General features: G+C 44.9%; 1 protein-coding gene across 4 annotated transcripts in view; it reads left to right on the top strand.

The window, feature by feature from the left end:
• GABBR2 (gamma-aminobutyric acid type B receptor subunit 2) overlaps positions 1-17,458 on the top strand; it is a 354,329-nt gene that overhangs the window by 75,843 nt on the left and 261,028 nt on the right. Inside the window, exons 1-2 of one of the 4 annotated variants that reach the window (XM_072959805.1) lie at positions 11,580-11,744; positions 15,947-16,005. The exons of 2 other annotated variants lie outside the window; for them this stretch is intronic. The gene's annotated coding sequence lies outside the window, so the exon portion shown is untranslated. Of the gene's footprint in view, positions 1-11,579; positions 11,745-15,946; positions 16,006-17,458 lie in introns of those variants that run through there. One more of the 4 variants, XM_072959804.1, reaches the window with a different exon arrangement.

Genomic DNA, 17,458 nt, shown 5'->3' with positions numbered 1-17,458 from the left:
CATGGAGCCAGCTTGTACTGGCTCACGAGAGCTGATGTTAACTTCTCAGGAGTTTTTGAGGCTGACTGACTTCACGTTAGTAGCTTGAAATTGGCGATGATGGGAGTCTTCATACCATGGAAATTGGCCACCACTACAAACCAGGCCTTCCCCTTCCCCCAGGTGTTTATTAAACACTGACCAGCACACTATTGACAGCTTACAGTTATGCTTCTCCAGCAGCCTGTGCACTTTCTGAGGCTGTCCTGAGTGCACTGCATCCCTTGGCACATAGAGGCTCCAGTGGGTGTTGAGTGAATGAGTGATACCTACTGAGTATTCCAGGTGCTTACCACTCTGTGCAAACCATCCCAAACTTGGTGGTGAAGCAGCCACTATTCCACTATTTTATTATGCTCAAGGACCCTGTGGGTCAGGAAATCAGGCCACAGCAGGAATGGCTTGTCCTATCCTACGATTGGGAAGACTTGATGCCTAAACTTAGCTGAGACTGTAGACCAGAGACCCTACACACAGCCTCTCCATGTGGTTTTGGCTTCTCACAGAAAGTGGCTGGGTTTTAAGACAGAGCATATTGTGACTGCCAAAAAGAAATTCTTGGACTGCATGTTTCAGGAGAGCCAGGTAATGGTTGTGTGGCCTTTATGACTCAGTCTTAGAGGTAACATAGTATCACTGTCACTATACTTTATTGATTAGAGGAGTCACAAGTCTCTCAGATCCGAGAAGGTGGGGCATAGACCTTTCCCCTAAGGGGAGATGTGTCTTAAGACCTTTTGTGACACATTTTTAAATGGCCACACTGACTAAGACAAGGAGCTACATTTATTGAGCACCTGCTATGTGCCAGATGCTTTATATACATCATCTCTATTTCTTCACAACTATAATGTTATAATTTCCATTTTGCAGATAAATAAATAGGCTTAGAGAGGTTAAGGAGCTTGTGTAAGGTCACACAGCCATAAATCATTATGACCCTTCTACTAGGACTTAACTTAAGTTCATTTGTGGAGTACAATGTGACTTCTGTTAGGCTTGGGGAGCCAAGGGTACATAAGACCCAATCTTGCTTAGAGAGCACAAAACAAACTCAGTCTGGCATATATGTATCCCCATGGCATTTTAGCATCCAGCCAACTGTGGTTGGGTATGAGCAGTGCTTCACTGTGCCTAAAAGTCAATCAAGACCACGTGTGTAGGAAGTGCTGAGTAATTGCTCTTGTCCAGGCTAATTCAGCTTCAGAACCTCAAGTCTGAAGTCAGTAGTGTGGAGTACTTCAAATTAGCTGTAAAATTTCAATCCAATTGCTAAACTGCCTAAATTATCAAGTTTGCTCATTGCTAGTTGAATGCATGCATAATTAATTTTTTTCTAAAGTCTGGACTAAAAGCTGCTGAAATCAGATCTTTTTTCTTGAATTAGATTCAAATGTCACAGGGAAGTCTTTGGTTTTATGATGTAACCCAAAGCAGTGCACAAGTTTAAAGAATTTTTAGTTGAGCTCTATATTGGGGAGGGAGATAAGTTAGAGGGCCCAATATTTGTAAAATTAAAATTACATTCTTACTGATTGAGTGCGTCTCCATTGATGACAAATAGGAACCAGAGTATTGCCATAACTTTTATTATCAGGATTGATAACTCACATTTGCTAAAATCTTTTAGATTGATTAGAGATCTTTTAGATTAGATTAGAGTGTTAGCTCCATGGGGTCAGGGATATCTGTCTATCCTCAGTGTACAGGATAAGTAGTTACTGGCACAGAGTGGACACTTAATAAGTATTTGTTGAATTAGCTAATTGATCACAGCCATATCCTTATAGAATAGAAACTTTCATTATCATTACATTTCATTTCATTTTACTAATGAAGAGGCTGAGTCTTAGAAAGGTAAATTGTCTTTTCTAGGGTCACACAGGCAGGAAGTTAGTCAAGGCCTGGATCCAAATTTCTGGACTCCTTACCCTGTATTTCTTTTTTCCTAAGTGTGTAAACACACCACAGAAGTTTTCAAGAGGTGTTTGTGAATTGCAAATCCACTCAGTTTGATTTTGATGACTATCATTGATGGTTTTTATATTAACATAGTATTTAATAATGGTTTACAGTAGCAGTGCTGAACAATAGAGCTTTCTCTGATGATGGAACTGTTGTATATCTGCAGTATTTAACGTGGTAGCCACTGACCACATATGGCTAGTGACTATTCGAAAAAAAAGTGAGAACTTCCCTTTTTTCCCCTACAAAGAGAGACTTGAGGCCCACGAGGGAAAAAGGCTTCCTAGGGGCTTGCTGTGATTTCAGCGTAGACATGGGCTAGGACCCTAACGTCCTACTTCCTTCACTGGCTCTTTCCCTTTATCATGTGGTCCTTGCTGGCTTGAAAATCTAGTTTCACAAATTCCCAGTGGTCTCCCAGCTTCCCCAACAAATTCCCTTTGCTTCTCTTTTCTCCTTCTGCTGTCTGTGTTTTGATCATTTTTTTGATCCTGTTGCTGCTGAATTAAAGAAATGAAACATGAAAGGAAGTGGAAACTGAGTCTGTCCTACCCTGGTTGGTCACTGGGCCTCTAATCACACTCCTGCAACCCCCAGTGCTCATTACCTGTTGCCCGATTTCCAGGGTGTCTGGATGCTCTTGGCTGCCAGTAATAAAAAAGCCACTCAGAGTGACATAAACCGTAAGGAAGCCCGTAGGCTCACAATGAGAGGTCCAGAGTAGGTGGGTATTCGGGGCAACTCATTCCTGTAACAGAGCCACCTTATCTATAAGGTACAGTAGGCACAATGTCTAGGGCCCATGGTAATTTTAATGCCCACAAAAATGCTTTAATATTTTTAAAATAAGAAGACAAGAACTTTGAAGTTGGAGAAAATGTGTTGATATATGATTTTAATAATTCATCTTTATACCAGTGCAGTCATAAAATGTAATTTTTAGTACAAGCACATTCATATTTATTTGTTTATTGAGGAAGGGGCCTAGGAAGGCAAAAATACCTAGGCCCTCTCAAGTCATAGTGGGATTTTGTCCTAGGAAAAAAACTCCAGGCAACTTTTCTCTTAGTTCACAGGCCCAAATTTTCCAAGAACATTCCTTCAGGGAGCCGTGTATTCTAACAGCTGCAGCAATCAAGATCAAGGAAAAGGGGCTTAGACTCACGAGCCAGGACCCCACAGAGAGCTTGGCTGCTACACGAGGGGGAGGGCTGAGCCCAGATGAAAATCAAGGTCTGTCAAGGGAGAGAAAGATGAAGGCTACTTAGGAAACCCCCAGTATCCACAATGTCCACTTAAAGAAGTCAGTGGGCAGAGAATATCAAGCTGTTAGAGGTATGAGGAAAATGATGGCCCCTGCTTTCAGGTTTGGTTTATATGATCTAGTCCCAAGGAGGAGAAGACGGCCTGTGATTTAAGGAGCTCCTCGTGATAAGTGTGCTTCTTCAGCTTAATGATTAGAATCAGCTTGGGTTTGATTTAAGAGCAGGAAGAAATTCTGGGCTCGTCATCTGAACATTTCCAGTCTTTTCTGTGAAAATTTTATGATTCTTTAGTAAAACAATAGCATAAACCTGAATATCCTGTTTTCTCTTTATAAATAAGGGCACATATAATTTTGAAGCATATTTGAAAAAGTGTAAATATCAAGCACAAATGAATTGCCTCACTCATTAAACCTTAGCTCAGTCTGTGCTTAGATGAACGCTAATGTTTAGTACCAGGTGTGTATAGGAAGGATCCCTTTCCTTACCCAGAATTGGTGATTGACTCTTAGTTTTGACTCAGCTTTAAATCTGGCCGTCAATTTACAGTGCTGGGAGGGGAGAAGGGCCCAGCCCTGCCCTTACATCTGTGTGTGTTCTCCTGTGCAGCACGGAGGAGGCTGGGGGAGCTGCAGGTAAGAGAAGTTGGCTGGTGGGGAGCCCACACTCTGTCATGCAGCAAACCCTTGCCCTTTCCTCTTACGGAAAAATATCTTGAGTAGTAGTTGGCAGGAGGTGTTGGAGGCAGGGTCGTGTGTGAAGGCAAGTTCCATTTTCAGGGCGGTTTGGATCACACAGAGCAGAGAGCGAGGTGTGATTGCTGGGAGAAAAAGTCAAGTACAGTGGCATAGCTAATAGAAAAGCTTTGAAATAGCATTACATGTACTTTTTATATAAAGGGGAGAGAAAGAAAAGGTGTTACCACCTAAAGTGGGCAATTTCACAGAAAGCTCAAGTGTTTCTCAGCCAAGAGGTGCCCCGGAGCTGGTCAAACACCAACAAATGCCCAGAGAAGGCACTGGCCTTAGCAAGTGCAATTCAGGGGGAGTTATGGCCAGCAGGCAGCCCAGATAATTAGCTCCCCTTCCTTTGAAAACTTATTTGTGTATCTCTTTATAACATGTGGCTTTAGGACACCTGGGTAGTAGCAAAAGTCCTACTTTGAAGTCAGCCCAGGCTTCTAGTTCTTTCTTCTTTCAGGCTTTCCTGGTCTTCAACCTCCTCATCTGTAAAATCGGGCTAAAATTAAAAGGTTATTCTTGGGTCCAAGTGGGATCATTTGAAACACATGTAAGTCATTATTCTTGTATCTCACATCTTGTAACTTTTCAAAGCGTCTGTTCTGATTGCTGTTTGTTAATGGTGCTAAAGGAAAGCTACATTTTTTCTAAAATTCTCTGTGTTTGAGAATCATCCTTATCTGATTAAAAGCCATTTGGCTATAACCCACGGATGCAAAAAGTTTTGAAACAGTTTTCCAGCAGAAGGTCTGTCTGCCGATGCCCAACTTCAGGCCCAATTGAACAGGCCAATTTAATTCTCCAGGCTCTGCCTGAAGAGCTGTGTGACCTTGGGCAAGTTAACTTCTCATCTGTAAAATCAGTTTTTCCCTTGGTAAAATAGAGGGGCTGAACCAAATGGTCTTGGAGGTCCCTTCCGGCTCCTTTGGTTTGTGATTTCGTAGTTTACTGAACCTCAGGTTGGGGTGCTGCTGAGAGCCTCAGAAACCGAGGAGAATGGCCATGGGAATTCACAGAGCATCAGCCAGTGCACGCATCCCCTTTAAAACACCCTGGATGGGTGTTCACCTGCCACCTGCCCTGTGTGGACGCTTCCATGTGACAGGGAGGGCACTGCTTCACGAAACAGCTTTCCCCAGTTCAGCTGCTCTAGTTGTTAGTCAGGTATTCGTAATGAGAGTAACAGACCCACAGGTGGACACAGTTTACAAAGGCTTCTGGAATGCAGTATTCTACCTGATTGTTCCAGATGATTCCTGCAATAGCCAGAACAATGGACAAGAGATTGGGGAATAACTTATCCCAACACTGTCTCACTCACAGCACCTAAACCCTTGACTTAGCAGCCTGTTTCTTGGGTGCATTTTGACTGCTCTTCCCAGTTTGCCCTTTGAGGTCCCAGAGGCAGGCTTTGGGTGGTCCGGGCATCCTTCCAGAGGAGGGGAGAGGCGCCCAAGGGAGATGACATGGCCCATCACAGCTTGTTGGCTTCTTGGCCTCCAATCTCAGTAGCTTATATTCAAGGAGGAAGCTCAGGAACCAACGTGGACTCAGAGCATCATGGGGAAAGCTGCAATCGGGGCCACTCTGCCAGACTGGCTTTTCAGGGGCTGAGGCTAACCTACCTCAGGAAGCCAGATCCCACATCCTTTCAACTCAGCTGTCTCATCTTTTTCAAGAAAGGGGATTTCAAACCGAGGTGTGTTCATGTTCCAGGTTCTCCTTATTCCCAAGGCAAGATGATCTCAGTGGTATCTTAAAATTCGTTTCCTTGTAACTTCTCTGCTAGCTCAGTTCTCCAGAAGAATCCAGAAAAGTTCCAGTCAGAGGCAAAAATGCATGACTGTTGACTGACTGAATGCTTGTTTATCTTCCCCCAAAGAGAAGGCATTTTAGGTCACTTCACAATGGGTGGAACAGAGTAGGCAACTTTATACAAGCAACATGCAAACTGGACGAAAGGTCCTCATGCTTAGTGTTTCTTCAGATAAAAATAACAAGTAATTGTCTAGAACTTACAATGCTTGAGACCTTTTTAAGTACAGGTATTTACATTTAACTCAAACCTCATAATCCTAAGAGGTAAGTACTATTGCCCCTATTGTACAGCTAGCGAAATGGAGACACAGAGCGGTCAAGTAACTTGTCCAAGATAACTCAGGTAGCAAGTAGAACAGGATTTGAACCCAGGCTCTTAACTACTTCACGGAGATTTCACCTTAAGCTAAACCAGAAGTCACTTCCATATCCTTGTTTAAAAAAAGCTAACAGCTTTTTATTGCAGATATAATTCACATACCATACAATTCACCCCTTTTAAGAATGTAATTCAATGATTATTGGCGTATTCACAGAGTTGTACAACCGTTACCATCATCGATCTAAGAACATTTTCATCACCCTAAAAAGAAACCCTATAGCCATTAGCAGTCACTTCCTGTTTACCCCCAATTCCCCCGTCTCTGTCCCTGTCATCTGCTTTCCGTCTGTATGGATTGCCTATTCTGGACATTCTCTACAGATGGAATTACACAGTACATGGTCTGTTAAACCTGGTTCTTGCACTTAGCATTGCATTTTCCAGGTTCATTTCCAGAGCTTGGCCAGGCTGCTCCCACTACCTGTGGTGGCCCTGCCCTGATTGGCAGGATGCTCCCTCCACTGCCCTCTCTGAGCTCTGGCTTCCCTAGTGATGGCACCTCCCTGCTCAGGTGTGGGAGGAAGGTGGATTTGGTGTGGCTCCATTGCTCTACATACTTTGTGCTCTTTGGCAAGCCACTGAAACCTCTCTGAGCCATAGTTTCTTCATCTGTGAAATGGGCGTAAATTAGTCTCTGCTTTTTGAGGTTGCTGTGAGGATTAAAGGAGATAGTTGCATACATGCATTTCACCAGACTGTGACTGGCCATGGGGCCAGCAGAATATGGATCCAGTTGGTCTTGGGCCTGTCTTAGAAATTCAGAGAAACCTCTGAGCTGGTAACTGTATGAGTCATCGTGTAGATCATTCCAGTATGTGGGGCGGTCGCCCTGTTATCTCATTTGATTCTCAGCAAACTGGTGAGGGGGGCATCATGTCCACCCTCAAAGAAAGACCCAGGATATTCCCCAAGACCCCCCAGAGGAAGTGGCAGGATAGTTCCTTGCCAAGCCTGTGTTCTCTCTGCCTCATGATCTCCCAGTAGGGCTTCTCCAGGTTTCGGGCCATGTGGGATCTGAGGACAATGACCCATTGGCAGGAGGAGAGAGAACCACAGGAGGTGGTATGGGCACTGGGGGAAGTGTCTCCTGGACAATCTAGAGCCCTGATGTTCACGGTCTGGGGTTTCCTTGCTTGAGGAGGTGAGTGGGGATGAATGTGGGGTGGGTGCAGGGAGAGGTGGGTATGCAACGTGGCAACTGGGGTGCAGGCTAGAGTTCAGCCCCCTCTGCAGAGACCTCAGCTGTGACCTTTATATGTAGCCCAGCAGCGTGTGCTGGCCCAGGTGTAGGTCCCCAACATGTCCTGGTTCCAGGAAGGACAGTGCTTCCTGGCCAGAGGCAGACAGCAAGGCCTCAAGAGGCTAGGTAGAGGGCTTCTGAGGGGTGCTCTAGCCAGGCAAGGAGGGAGGGGTCGCATGTTGCAGAAAACCCTGCAGAACATCATGCTGATTCCTTCTCTCTCATCCTCCCAATGCTCATGGGGGAACTGAGGCTCAGGGGGAGAATGGTCCTTGTCGAGGTCCCATCATAAATCAGAGTAAGCTGCTTTCCTGTCTGCCCTTGGCTTGGGCTCCTACTCAGGCTGGCTATTCACTCTCTGTGCGTTTGCCATGGCCCTCCTGTCCCGGCTTGGGCATTCTTGCTGTCTACCTTCGTGCTTCTGCAGCTGCCCAGCAGCTCCTCACTGCTGCCTTTCCCTGCCCCCAGCCCAGCGATGCTCTCACTCCCCACTCTGCCTCCCACCCTGACTCTCTCTGTCTTAGTTGCAACCACCCACCCACCTTTTGTTTAACTTCTCATTTCTTTTCTCCTAGAAGACAGTATTTGAACAATTAGGATAATTGAAGTTTTTCTCTCCCACAGTTCTGGCCAAAACATATCAACCTTTCATGGAATTGGGGTGGGACACCCCAGCATCCCAGTGGGGTCAGGTTCAGGTTCCCTCTGGACTACTACAGGCTGAGACAGTCAAGGTCAAGGTTTCTTTTACTTCCCTTGCTCCTTGCGGTGAGCACATTTCTCCTGAAACCTGTAGGCACCCGCCTTCCTTCTGCCAGCCTGTCTGTCCTTCACGCACATCCGTGCTGTTTGGAGGTGAGGCCACACCCTATGGGGCTCCCCACTGCCCTTGAGAGAAGGTCCAGCTCCTTCACAGCTCACAGGGCTTCAGCCATCTCACTGCCCTCTGTGCCTGCTTCAGCTCTTGCCATTCACCATCTTCCTTGACTCTCAGGACACATAGTTACTTGCAGATCTGTGCACCAGCCCTGCTATCTCACAGAGCAGAGGAAGGGTGTGGCCTCTGCAGTCAGACTGTGCCTTTGAATCCTGCCTCAGCCCCCTTCCCCCCTGAGGCCTGGGAAGTTACAGAACCACTCAGGGCCTCAGGGTTCCCATCTGAAAACTGCATAAGAAGAGGACTGTAGTAGGCAGAATCATGGACCTATTAGGTATCCACATCCTAATCCCAGACCTGGGAGTATGTTACCTTACATAGCAAAAGGGATTTGACAGATGTAAGTAAATTAAGGATCTGGAGATGGGGAGATTGTCCTGGATTATTTAGGTGGGTCCAATATTATCACAAGGATCCTTACAAGGGAGGCAAGAGAGTTCAAGTAGAGAAGAAGATGTGACAACAAAAGTGGGAGTCAGGGTCAGAGAGAGATTTGAAGATGCTGCACTGCTAGCTTTGAAGTTGGAGGAAGAGACCATGAGCCAAGGAATGCAGGCAGCCTGTACAAGCTGGAAAAGGCAAGGGAATAGATTCTCCCCTTAGAGAGCCTCCAGAAGGAAAGCAGCCCTGGTTTTCTGCTTGATTTTAGCCCAGTGAGACCCATTTTGGACTTTGGCGTCCAGAACTGTAAGATCATCATTGTGTTGTTTTAAGCTGCCAAGCTTGTGGTAATTTGTTACAGCAGCCATAGGAAACTGATACACCACCTTACCTCTTACACCGTGAAGATTCACTGAGTTAAGACGCATGCTTAGGAGTGACCAGGAAACATCAGTAGTTGTTATTATCGCAGTCATTGTCACATCTCTTTTAAAATGCTGCTGTCCCACCTGAAATAGCCCCCTCTGCTCTCCCTCTCCTACCCAGCCTCAGTACTTGACTATTCTGTTTGCCCTTCCTGACACTGCTCAGATATCACCTCCTCCAGAAAGCCACTCCTGACCCTTCCCTCTGCACGTTGGAGCCAGACCACTACCTTCTCCATATCCCTGCAGTTGCCTGTGCTGTGCCCTGGAACCCCCATCACATTGTGTTGTAATTTTAAGTTCTTGTGTCCATCTTTCCCTGCACTGGACCATTCATTCATTCAGCAAGTGTTTAGTAAATGCTTATTATATGCCAGACACAGTTCTCAGTATGAGGGATACATTTCACAAAACACAAAAATCCCTGCCCTCCTGGAGTTTACACTCCACTCTAGTGAGGAGAGACAGACAAACAAATCAGTAAATTATACAGTCAGATAGAAGATAGGTAACATAGAAGAAAATAAAGTGGGTAAATGGGATGGAGAGTGTTGGGGTGGCAGGGGTGTTGTAGTTTTGCGTAGTGTAATCAGAAAGGCCTCACTGAGAAGGTTGTAGTTGAGCAAAGACTTAGAGGAGATGAGGAGTGAAACATGTGGCCACCTGGAGGAAGAGCCTTCAACAAAGAGAATAGCAAATGCAAAGGCCCTGGGGCTTGGTGTATGTTGTGGGTTGAATTATGTCCCCCAAACAGATATGTTAAAGTCTTCATCCCCAGTGTCTGTGAAAGTGACCTTATTTGGAAGTAGGGTTGTTGTAGATGTAATTAGTTAAGATGGCATTACACTGGAATAGGTTGTGCCCTTAATCCAATATGACTGCTGTCCTTACAAGAAGAGGAAAGGAGACAGACAGAGACATATGGAGGGAGATGGGACACCATGTGATGACAGAGGCAGAAATTGAAGTGATGCGTCTACAGGCCAAGGAATGCCAAGGACTGCCAGCTGTCACCAGAAGCTAACAGAATGGCATGGAACAGATTCTCCCTAAAGCCTTTTGAAAGAACATGGCCCTGATGATAGCTTGATTCTGGACTTTTATCTTCTAGAACTGTGAAAGAATAAAATTCTCTTATTTTAAGCCCCTCAATGGTGGTAATTTGTTACAGCAGCCCTAGAAAGCACATTTAGGAGCAGTGAAGAGGCCAGCATGGCTGAAGAGAAAAGGAGGTGACACTGGGGAGGACCTAGCCAGAAGCAGATCACATGAGGTAGGGGGCATTGCAGGGACTTTGGCTCCAAGTGAGATGGGGATGCCACAGGAAGTCTTTGGGCCGAGCTGTGTGTGGTCTTAAGTAGAATCTGACCCTGAGTGTGCTTGTTTCTCTAGCACCTTGCACAGTCTGTGGCATGTAGCTGGCACCCAGCATTTATTCCTTCCTTCCTGTCACAGTCGGTGGATCTGGTTTGGTGGTTATAAAATATATGTGCTATAGGTGGGATGAAGGAAGAGTGACTAGGCTCTAGGAACATGAAGGATGCTCTGATAATTATAATATTTAGGTTGATAAAAGGATATAGTTTTTCCTTGGGATGTTTGCAGGCATTTTGTTTTAAATTGCAAGACATAGTTTTTGTCTTAAAACCTTATAGTCAGTTGTTCTGTATTTTGATTAAAAATTGTGCATTTTCAATGCAAACCCATATAGTATTGATTTTCAGATTCTTACTGTGGCTGAGGTACTCCATAGATAAGCCTCCCTTGCTTCTCCATGAGGCCTTCTGCCCTGGATCTCTTATAGACACATTATTATGGGGAAGCATTGATTTCTTGCCTAGTACAGTATGCCTTCTCTTTGAGGAAATGAAAAAAATCATGACAAATGAAAAGCCATTTTTCAAAGTGACTCTGATTCTTGTAGTTTATGATTCAAATATGAGGCCCGGGAGAGAGGACCCTAATTTTCTATGCTAATTATTTGGCTCCACATGTAAAGGAAGGAGCCTTTAGTAGGTCCAGAGTCTGATGACAACAGTGGTTGCCGTCATTCTCTAAAATACCCTGCAGTTCACAGCGTGATTCTCTGGTTTGAATTTCAGACCAGGAGCAGCCCGCTGGGGCAACAGGTTCACATCCATCCCACAGATGCAGGGACAGAAGTTCAGAAGCTCAGAGAAGCAGAGTCTTTTTCCTGTGGTCACATAATAGGATGTAAGGTGTGTCCAGATTTGACTGGACATTCAGTGGACTGAAATAAAACAAGATGAGTGTTCTCAAGGCAGAAATGGATGGAGAACCACATAATGCTGATGCCATAGTAACAGAACAAGAGCTCAGAGGGCAGGAAAGGGGTGGGGCCCCTCCAAGGCCTGGTTCCCTCTGTAACCAGCTGAACAACCTCAGCCAACCTGCTCAACCTCTCTGAGCCTCTGGGTCCCCTCTCTGAAGTGAGAAAAATTGTCCCCATGCTGCCACCTCCCAGGACTGCATACCAGGAGATAATAGAGAAAGTGCTTCATAAATTGTGAAGGGCTCTTCATAAGCCAAAGGTAATTGCTGTGCAGATAAGAGTTTTGATTGTAGAGTCCATAATTCCTGGAACATTAATAACTATAATAGCTTTTTTTTCTCTTACTGAGCCATTACTCTGTGCCTGCCACTGTGCCTAGTGCTTCACATGAATTATGGTATTTAATTCTAATTATGTTCTATGAGGTGGGTACTATTGTTAGCACACCTGTTTTGCAGATGGGGAAACTGAGGCTCAGAGACATAATTTGAGGGCCTCATCATTTGAGGGTCACACTCCTAATAGAGTAGAATTTAAACTGGGCTCTTCATGTTCAATAGCTTGTGAATGTCAGCTCCCTCCTTTAGAGGGATAATGGGTCTGGAGATGGACTAGGCAAGCCCTTGATTACAGATGATGAAAGCTTCTGTAAGAAGGAAGCATCAGGTCCAAGGTCACCCAGAGCCGGTGTCTCAGACAGGATCTGAACCCAATTCCAAAGGTTCCTTCTTGCCTCTTCTGTTAACCAAATTATCATCTGCTCTTTTGCCCCTACTTGCCCTGGAGAATATCTCTTTTCTTATACCATCTAAAAATCAAGGGGTAGATTGGCAAAGAGAAATTGATGACCAAATGTTAAAGAGAAATTGACAACCAAATGTTATGTGTGATTTTTTAAAACGTGGAATTAAAGAAAATTATAAAAGACATTTTAGAGACAGCTGGAAGTTTGAAATACAAATTTAATTTTAAGTAATATTATTTTCTGAGTATTACTTTTTTAAGTGTGTAGTAGGTGGGAGAGTGTCCTCATTTTTCAGAGCTACATCCCAAAGTATTGGGGGTAAAGTGGTCTTACGTTTGCAACCTACAATCAAACAATTCAGGGGAAAAAATAAAGGAGAGAGAGAAGCAAATGTGGGAAAATATTATCAGTTGGTGAATAGATTAAAAGTATAGGTATTAAGTGTACTATTCTTTCAACTTTTCTGTAGATTTGAAAATTTTTAAATAAAAAGTATCAGTGGAAGGAAAATAATTCAATAATTTAATTCAGTTGATAGCTGAGGAAGGATCGCCATTTGCTGAATGCATTTTGTGAGCCGGCCACTGGCATGAGCTGTCTCATTTTCTCATAGCTCCTCTGTTAGGTAGGTGTTGTTATCCCTAGTTTGCAAATGACCCAGCAAAGCTCAGAGAGGGTAAGTGACATGCCCATGGTCACACAGCAAGTGAATGGTGAGTTTCAGGTCTGCATGAAGCCTTCAGAGCGATCAGCTAGACCCCTAATTAACCCTTCACCTCTCCCTACTCTTTGACTCTTCCTCTTCTAGCTTTTTGGTGATGGGCATGCACACAGAAATTACTTTTCATATCCCAACAGGAACCTTAAAGGCTGAGTAAAAAACACCCTATACTATGAATCAGGGCCCTCAGTCAGAAGTAAGAAAATAAAAACTCCCAAGTATCCAAAACTTCATTCATTGACCAGAGTGCCCACAGAAAAGAGAGTCCTGGAAAAATAAATGTTGACATTTGACACCACTGGAGCACCAATTTAAAAAGGCACTTTAAACCAAAATTGACTTCACAAAAATCAATATTGAAAAATCAGACTTGGATTCCAATGAAATATCAGTCTCTTGATGTTTATTGACTTGGGTAAATGTTGGCATTTTATAGCCCAGAATTAAAATAATAGAATTTTAGACAAGAGCTCTGAGATCATCCTGTTACCTGCTAATATCTCTTTCTGGACTCTGCTTAGCTGGATAATGTTTTTATTATGTTTAATTACCCTATCTTAAACTGTGTTTAATTTTATAAACCTCCCTCAAATCTTGGTCCCAGGGCACAAGTTCTAATAAATATTTTATTTTCCAAAAGAAGAGCCAGGGTAGGCTTAAACTAAATATGTCACTTAATAGAGGAGGAAACTGGCCTGGGAGTGACTGGCTTGAGGTCAGAGCTGGGACTGGAGCTGGGGTTGAAGGCCAGGCATGCACCACTGCACCACACTTCCTCCGTTCCTTTCTCTTCTGGATTCCATCAGTCAGGTGGCTTGTAAAGGAGCGAAGAGTGGTTAGCAATGGCATATTCACCAGAACATGGTGGTGAGGTGGGAACCATGTTAATTGGATTTCAACTGGGGAAAAAAGAGACAGGAAGGGAGGGAGGGAAGGGAGAAAGAGAGAGAGATTCTTTTTCTTTGAATGGAAGCATCTTTTGTCATGGTTTTAGGATAAGACGCAGAACAGGCCATTAAATTAGAGATACTATTGTTTCATCCTAACATTCTTTCATCTGCCTAATTAAATACTGCACACAAACCCCCAACTATTGTGATCAAACAATCCCTACAATGTCAAGATTACAAAGAGGGCACAAGAGTAGTAATTATGCTGAGTCTGGCTCCCCTTCTGAGGGCCACTATTATTAAGCTGTTTAGAAGGATCTTGTGTAGGAAAGGTGGAGGCCCTTCATGAGGTCTGCAACCAGAGACCTAGGTTCACAGGGTCAGTTCACCCCGAGGCCTGACTGCAGTGGGGACTCGGGTCTCTAACATGAGTGAAAGACATTTCTGGATGACGGCAAGAGTAAGAATGACACCTACTTGGTGGAGCGCTTTCTGTGGACCAGGCCCTAGGCTAATTACACTTTTTATGTACCTTTTCCCCTTTTAGCCCTTGCAGACAACCAGCTGGGATAGATATCATCCCATTTTATAGGTGAGGAAACTAAGGCTCAAAGCACTCAAGGTCATATCACCTGTAGGTAGTGGAGCCAAACTGGACACAGGACTCTCAGGCTCTAAGTCCAAGTCTCACAGGGAGATCAAGGCTTCAGGGAGATGGTCCCAGCCCCTGTCAGCCTCGCCCCCTTCCATCCCTGCACTTGGCCTGTGGGCTTATGATCTGCTGAGCGTGAGGCTGGTCCCTCAGCCTGGGCTCCTTACCATTCCCTCACCTAGCAGCTCAGGGACGCCTGTGAATGACGTTGCTCCCCCGCCGAGCCATCCCCACTGTGACACTGGCACTCAGTTTCCTGAAACTTTTTTGGGTAACGGACGATCTGGGTCTCCCATATTCACCAGAGGAGAGGTAAGGATTTCTAAATGATCTCATCAGAGATTGGAGGCCAAAGAAATCCATTTAGGAACTTGAGTTATCTGATTGTGCAAATAAGCCAGAAAATCCCATCTCCCTCGTCACTCCTCTTGCTGATTCTTGATATTTTTGTATGAACCACAGTAGAGTGTCTAATGCATATGTCTTCATCATGAATTCAACAAGTATAAAGAATGTAACTACAAAATCAGAGATCTTAGAGGTCTTTGGGCCCACAAAGCCAGCCGGGACCCTGTCTCCCCCCAGGCTGTATTTGCAACCCCTCCTCCAGGCGTCCTTAGTTCCTTCTGGACTTTCTCATGGAACTTCTTGTGCTGCCTTTTACTTCCCGATGCCCTGTTTCACCTCACCCTCCAGACTCCCACCTCCTCCAGGGTGCGACTTGGGTCTCACTTACCTCCGTGACCCCGCACGTGCTTGGTTTTTGGCATAATTTAGTATTCAGACACACACACATGACAGAAACTTGCAACCAACCATCATACAGAGCATTTACGGAGGTGAGCTGGGAGTTGTTTAAATGTAATGCGGCATCTCCTGATGATTCTAAGTCTCGGTGGTACCTGGGGGAGCCTGAAATGCCGGTGTATGAAGTGAAACACCCTGGCAGGGGGACTGTGATGCACGTCTCTGCCTTGTGAGAGCAGGGAAATTTAAAAGTGTCTAAATCAGAATCTTTAGTTTACAAATATGGAAACACATTCATAGATCAGCACCTCCTTTAGCCAGAGGGCATGGAATCCAGCACCTCAGCTATCTAGATCCCTGCCTGGGATCTGCAGGTCTCTGAACAGCAGGAAAAGAAGACTTATTAGACTCACTCAGTTTAAAAATGGGAGGTCTGCTTAGGGCTTCACTCCATGCCTACTTGTACTTGTTTTGTGTACTGTTCTCACCAGAAAGTTATATTTGGTTTCCAGTCTACAGCAAGTTAACCAATTGGGAGTAGATGTCAGGTTGATGTAGGCAGAGAGCCAGCAGCAAGAAGTGACAGCTTACCACCTGACTCAGAGGGTGAGAGGGAAAAATGTCAGAGAAGGACCTAGGGACTAAAAAAGCATTGGAGGAATGAAGTTGTAGGGCAGAGTAACACCCCACACCCTCTGCCTTCCAGGGGAGCTGCACGTAATCCTGGCTGGTTCATGCTTGATTTCATGATCATCTGTTGAATTTGTAAGTCAATACGTCTCTGAGCCTCGATTTCCTTATCTGTAAAATGGAAATAGTAATTTATTGGGTTCCTATGTGTTAGGCACTGTTCTTCATTCTTTACCTGTGCCAGTTTATTTAATTCTCCTGCTGATTATGAAGTGTGCGCTATTTATTATCACTAAGAAACGGAAGCACAGACCAGAAGCAAAGCTGCCCAAACCCACAGGGCTCATAAATGGCAAAACCGGATTCTAGGCCAGGCAGCCAGGCTCCTCTGATCTCACATAACCAGCTGTTATTCTGGAGCAATAATCATGCTTCCCTCAAAGAGCTGTTTCGTGGGTTAGATTAAACCGATATGAAGAAGCCTAGCAGTTTCGGCACATGCCAGGTGGTCTGAATGAAGGGGCTGGAGCTGTGTACCACACCCCTCGTTTAGGAGAGCAGAGGGTCAACAGTGATTATATCTGGAGGGTGAGGCTAGAAGGAAGGGGAGCAAGTAGGAGCTTGCATTTCCTACTTGATGCGTTACAGTATTATTGGAATTTTCTACAAGCATGAGTAACCTTAGCAATTTAAAACACGTTCATGGGGGAAAGAGAAAGAGTTGTAAGCAATAAGAACATGTTTAAAATCTTCCAGTGTGTCTAAATGTATATACACTTTAAAAATGAATCCATCAAAAAATACTTGAATGTTTGGGCTTTTAAAGATACACACTCGAATTATCTAGAAATTCACTCCCGTGCAAGCATCAACGCTGTCTCATTGTCCCACTGTGGACATTGCCTGTTGCTGCACCGTGGGCTTGTAGTTGTTCCTTGCCTCTCAGAATTCTCACACCCAGAGCAGCAATCCGTGCCTCTGAGGGCTGTCACTGTCATCCCGTCATCTGCACAGACAGGAGCGGCGCACTCCGCTGTGACTGTGCCTGCTAGGGGCTGGCGACCCAGGGGTGAATGGGACAGTATCTCGGCCTCAGGAGCCCATCAAGTGAGGGCAACAGAGGTGGACCAGCCAGCCTCAGGCTGAGCGAGGGGTAAGCCTGGGGTGTGGTTCCTTCTGTGGGGGAATCAAGAAAGGGGTGTGTCCATTAAGCCTAGAAGGATAAGATTTTGATAGAAAAGACTGTAGGACTGAGATGCTGTTCTGGGCTGAGAGAACAACAGAAGCAGAGAAGCAGGTTTATTTACCCTGAAAGTCTATTTCTGGGCAACAGAATAATGGAGAGCTATATTAAAAAGAGCCATCCCCTGGATGAATTAAGTTTACAGTCTCAGTTTCTGGTCAGGTTCTAGGACTGATACTCATGGATTCTTTCCTTCCTCCCCTTCCTTCCTCTGTTTCCTCCTTCCTTTCGGTTTTCAGGGTGCTGGGGCTTTGTTTTAAGCAGGCTGGTGAGACATGCTAATATAGACTGTTGTGAAGGAAGGTGTTTACACTCACAGTCCCCTAGAAACAGCAGGCACAGCAC

The sequence above is a fragment of the Vicugna pacos genome, chromosome 4, assembly GCF_048564905.1.
Source record: "Vicugna pacos chromosome 4, VicPac4, whole genome shotgun sequence".
NCBI classification, from domain to species: domain Eukaryota; kingdom Metazoa; phylum Chordata; class Mammalia; order Artiodactyla; family Camelidae; genus Vicugna; species Vicugna pacos.
The sequence above is the reverse complement of the archived record's forward strand: the minus strand, read 5'-3'. Positions and strand labels throughout refer to the sequence as shown.